General features: G+C 47.1%; 1 pseudogene; it reads right to left on the bottom strand.

The window, feature by feature from the left end:
* Window positions 1–1,363: 1,363 nt before the first annotated feature.
* Window positions 1,364–1,481, bottom strand: LOC124607701 (annotated as a pseudogene).
* Window positions 1,482–6,041: the final 4,560 nt, after the last annotated feature.

The following is a 6,041-nucleotide window of genomic DNA, read 5'->3' as shown; positions in this document are numbered from 1 at the left end:
GATGGTAAGGCGGCCGCTCGCGATAGGCGGAAAATCCGGTTTTGAGTCCCGGTCTGGAACAAATTTTCACTGTCGTCATTCCCTTCTACAGCTAATGGTTGTCCACATTCGCAACTGCGAATACATTTAATGTATTCCGTAACGGCTGTAGTCGTCGCACTGTCTGTTCCTTTGGAGGCGCATGCATGTCCGTAGGAACTTTGCATCGTAATTCAGAATAACACTGGCACTGCAATATCGTACCTTTAAGTTAGTCGTCGAGAAATGCGGGGACAGCATTCTCCTTAGTTGGACGCCAATTTGAAAGGCAGTGGCACAACAACAGAAAAAATGTCAGCAACATCAAATACAAATAGGAGAACCACACGTGAACACGATCAAGCACGATGTAACATACGTCGTTATGAACTTAATAGCGTTAAATCAGTTTTACCATGAGCTCAGGTGCTGTCTAGAGCAATGGTGTATGACGAAAAACTAACACCAGTCTTTGGGACAGTAAAACTGAGTGATTTGAGATCTTGAGAGGGGTTCAAAAATGGTTCAAATGGCTCTGAGCACTATGGGACTTAACATCTGTGGTCATCAGTCCCCTAGAACTTAGAACTACTTAAACCTAACTAACCTAAGGACATCACACACATCCATGCCCGAGGCAGAATTCGAACCTGGGACCGTGGCAGTCCCGCGGTTCCGGACTGAGCGCCTATAACCGCTAGACCACCGCTGCCGGCCTGAGAGGGGTTCACTGATAAGACAATGTACTCATATTTGGCACGACAGCGGTTCAGATCACCGTACGGCAGTGTACATTTAGGTTTGTTGTTGTTCTCCTGAATCGCTTAAGGGGAATACCGGTATTCCTTCAGCATCCTTCCCCCTATCCGAGATTGTCCTCCGTCTCTAATGACCTTTTCGTTGATTGGTCGTTAAAGCCTAGTTATCTTTTCTTAATTCTGGGCCGGCCGCGGTGGCCGTGCGGTTCTGGCGCTGCAGTCCGGAACCGCGGGACCGCTACGGTCGCAGGTTCGAATCCTGCCTCGGGCATGGGTGTGTGTGATGTCCTTAGGTTAGTTAGGTGTAAGTAGTTCTAAGTTCTAGGGGACTTATGACCACACAAGTTGAGTCCCATAGTGCTCAGAGCCATTTGAAGCCATTTCTTAATTCTGGGGCAATGTAGTAGCAGCAGCAGCAGCACTCCGTCGTCAGGCCACAAATGGTCCGTCGGCACCATTCGACCGCCGTGTCATCCTCAGCTGAGGGGCGTGTGTGGTCAGCACACCATTCTCCCAGTCGTTATGATGGTTTTCTGTGACCAGAGCCGCTACTATTAGCATCACGAGGCTGAGTGCACCCCGAAAAATGGCAACATAGCATGGCGGTCCGGACGGTCACCCATCCAAATGCCGGCCACGCCCGACAGCGCTTAACTTCGGTGATCTGACGGGAACCGGTGTATCCACTGCGGCAAGGCCGTTGCCTTGGGCAATGTAAAGAGATGATAAATGTGAACTGTTTCTGCCATCCGACAACAAGGCTCTTACAATGGCTTTATGATATCCTTCGCAACTGAATCATTGCATGCATCGAGGTCAGCCAAGGTGCAACGTTATAACAGTCAAGGTGCAACCTTGGTCAGAGACTAGCAGCAGCTGGCCTAGGGAATTACCATCCCAAACGCAGGCTGTCGCCAACACCACAACACAAACGGCTGTTTTTGGTATAGTACTGCGACCTGCTAAGTATGGACTGCTCGTGAATGGGGTCGCATTGTATTCATCGATGACATCGACATGGGGATAGGTTCCATATTTCCAATGATTTGGAGAGGCTCTCATGGTGTTATGATACAGGGAGCCACAGACTATTTCAGGTCCTGAATGGTGTTGGTTACCCGAAATTCTGATGTCATAACATTACGTCTGTGACATCTTTTGTTCTCGCGTGGTATCTCTCATGCGACAGCATCGTGGTGCAATTTGACAACATGACAATGCTATCCTCACATGGCACACGTTTCAGTGAACTGTCTGCATGATGTTGAGTGACTCCCATGGCTAGCAAGGTCGCCAGTACTCTCGCCAGTGAGTGATGAGCTGGGACATCTGCACCGTCCCAGTGCCAGCATACAGGATATTATGGACCAGTTACAACAATTGTGGGCCAAATTGCTTCAGGAGAGGATACAATGGCTTAATCATACCCTTCCCAACTGAATCTGTGTATGCATCCAGGTCACTGAAGGTGCAACTTTATACTGATAAGTAGACTCACACTAAAACTTTTTTGTAAATTTGACACCAATTTGTAATCACAGGCATACCATCACATGGCCTCTCAAGACGTTAGCTTGGAATTTTGTATTCCTCTCCCTCTTGTGGGCGCTTCATATTTTCTTCAGGCATTACATACAGGGTGTCAGAAAACTATAGCGACAGACTTGGAGTGCTTGTAGAGAGTATCGTGAGAAACAAATTGAGGATAGGAACCCGTTTCCGGAAACGTCATCCGACGCTACAGAGCATTGAAGTTGTAGGTGCCAGGGCCTGCTGCCAGCCCGCCCCTTCAGCAGCAAAAGTTACTTTGTACGCTGACGGACCATAGGCAGAAAGTCTCACAGTGTTGTTTGTTATTCAGCGGTCGTGACTGACTGCCATGATCCCCACTGGAGGAGATGGAGTTACCTTCTGCGTAGAAAGGCCTTGTCTCTTGTGGGTATGATGATCGATTGCCTCTCTGGATGACGGTTTGGACACTGGTTTCCATACGCAGCCTATTTTTCCCCTGTGTTCGAAATAACACTGGAGATTCTAGACGGAAACATGTGTCTGAAACTGTCATCCACCGAGGCAACAGGGTTTCTCATTCGTAGGAGACAAAGCCTGCCTACGCAACAGCTAACTCCGTCTTCCCCACCGGTGACCGTGGCAATCAGTCGCCTTCACTGAACAACAAACACCGTAGCGAGACCTTCCGCCTATGGTCCGCCAGCTGCGGAAGAGTTGGGCTAGCGGCAGGTGCCGGCGCCTATGAGTCTGATGGTGTGTAGCATCGTCGGATGAAGTTTCCGGACATATGTTCCCGTCCTCAATTTATTCCTCACGAGACGCACAGCAAACCCTCCAAGTCGGTATTGTTTTGTAATAGTCTGTATAATCATCCTTAAATGACTAGTTCCTGTCACAATACCAGGTATCAATTCGCTAGAATCGTTCATCTTATCTTTGTGAGAGTCCGCTGTTGAGACAGTATACGAAGCCACAGGATGGTCGGTCACGAGCCTCTACTAGGACTTATATTTTTGATTTATTCGCATGAACAGTTTCGATATGATCAACCTGAGAATCACATGTTACGTTGATCATATCAAAAAATGGTTCAAATGGCTCTGAGCACTATGGGACTTAACTTCTGAGGTCATCAGTCCCCTAGAACTTAGAACTACTGAAACCTAACTAATCTAAGGACAGCACACACATCCATGCCCGAGGCAGGATTCGAACCTGCGATCGTAGCGGTCGCGCGGTTCCAGACTGTAGCGCCTAGAACCGCTCGGCCACCTCGGCCGGCCTGATCATATCATTGGGTGGCCAAAACTGAGACAAAGTGATACAGAGCAGCTAAACTTATATTTTTTGTTTTCACTTTTTTGTTTTAAACCATGGAGTTTTGTTTTTGGACGAAAAACACAAAAAAAATTACATCTGCGCTGGATCGGTCTGAGTAAGTATTCACCGTCGAACAAATGATCCACGTCAGTTAAGATCAAACGTCTTGAAATCGGTCTATTAAATTGATAAATGAAGTATATCCTAATAGTGGCTACTGTGGGACTATAAATCATCCATTCTCATGCCTCTGTAACAGATAATTGTTTAGTAATAAACGAGTATGTAAACCTCCCCGCCGACGTCTGCAGTCATATTTGAAACTGGTTTGGGCAATAACTGGATAGTGCTTACAGACACTCAGTTGTAAGACACAATGATCATATTCGCAAATATCGCTCTAAGCTTGTGGTTATAGCTTGATACCAGTGCCTACCAATTTTAATTGTATAATACAGCACTGAGGATGGTTACTAAATGACCGAAAATCGAATTTGATGACAATAAAACAACAAAATACGGCCAATACTGATTTTCCTTCCAGTTCTATTTCTATGAGTTATGATGGTACAGCTGTTATAAGTGATCGTCGTGCAGTTGAACGAATTCCTCTGAACAAACATGCCTATTTTTTTTATTGTTATGCTCATATATTGTATCTGATTTTAAACTAAGCAACGTGTGAGAATACGGACGTTAGAAATTTGTTTGCTGACATTAGTGAGATTCCTAGGTTTTCCCACAGTTATTCACAGCGAATAGCGGTGCTAATTGACACAGTGAAGAGGAAAACCTCTCGTTTCCAACACGAGACGGAATTTTAAACCAAGGTCTGTGGAAGTGTCTATGAAAACAGAGCCACTTGTAGAACGCCTGGAGCAAACTGAGTTCACGTCTCCACAAACCACTACAAGTACTCAAGCAACAGGGCTCCGTCTGAAATTAAGGGACCCAGCATTTCAATTTGGTTGCCTGTATTTTGTCATACTGTGCCACACGTTGCAGTATTGAACAATTACAAAAATGAGGTGTTGACTCACTAAACGACAAGGAGTAGAACAGTTCAAAAAGATATCCGAGATAGCACCACAGCACTCAGAACAGCTGAGCCTTGGTTGGAGCGATGGCGTATTAAAGTAAACGTCGACAAGTGCGAAGCAGTTCTGTTCACACGCAGACCGAAACTACTGCGCAAACACCAACACTGTAGACCAATAACACTACATACACGCCCAATACGTTTCCGAGAGAAAGTCTGGTACCTTGGTGTCTGGCTGGACTGGAAACTTACATGGGGGGATCACATCGAATACGTTGCCAACCGAACGCACGCGAGGCTCAAACAGCTCTACCTAATGCTCAACAGGGAAAGCACACTGAATAGGAGGGTGTCGAGGTCCATATACATGACACTAATTAGACCTCTGATGACGTACGCAGCTCCCGTCTGGGGATATGCAGCTCCTACACGACTGCGCCGCCTACAGATCATACAGAACAAGGTGCTACGAATCATTAGCAACGCTCCACGCTACACACGCACCGTGGATCTTCACCATGAATACCGCCTTGATACCCTCAAGGAAGTATTCAAAAAGCACGCCACACGACTATACAGGAACTCGAGACACTCGAACAATCCTTTCATCCTCACTCTGGGAAACTACGATCACAACCACAGGTGGAAGCACAAGCGGCCAAAGACACTGCTTGCTAGGGCATAGCCACCTATGGTAAACTAACATACGCAAACAGCGACAAACGTCGGCAAGCCCCTACATATCAGCAACACTGACTGGCAACTACCAGCTGCTATTAGAGCCGACCAACAGGCCACAGCAGGGACACCGACGAGCTCGCCCACAGACGTACAAACAATCTGCCAACATTCCCTCACACTGTGCCTCCGGTATATGACCTATCGGACACAAGACCGATAACAAACCTAACTGTTGCAGGTTGCAGGACGCTGAACGAGGACTCTGTACCAGCACCCAGCGCCAGCCGCCGAGCAGCACAAACGCACAACGTCAAAGTATCGACATGCATGGTACCCACTACTAACAAAGCCTATCCTTGCACAACCTATCGCAGGCAGCAAGACAACCGCTACTGCTCTTACCACCCGACCTAACTTTCGCAGAGGTTTTTTTCCCTTGGCTCTTGCCTTGGCACTTTTTTTCCTCTGCCCTTCAAACCGCTACCCTTCGTCAGATTTCGACCAATCTATCTCCAGATGAGCGCGTATTAATGGTTAATCCTAACCAGACGTACGCAAACATCGCAGTACCCACATCCTGCGACACCTCACTTTAGTGAATACTAACCCTTATGCAGAGATGGCAGTAAACCTTTTGTGTTGGCCATCATGCCGGTGTGGGCGTGGAGGGGCTCCACCTCTTATATAAAAAAAGAAATAGCACCATTGAAATG

This window comes from Schistocerca americana, chromosome 3, assembly GCF_021461395.2.
Source record: "Schistocerca americana isolate TAMUIC-IGC-003095 chromosome 3, iqSchAmer2.1, whole genome shotgun sequence".
Taxonomy (NCBI): Eukaryota; Metazoa; Arthropoda; class Insecta; order Orthoptera; family Acrididae; genus Schistocerca; species Schistocerca americana.
This window is presented reverse-complemented; position numbering and strand designations above follow the sequence as displayed.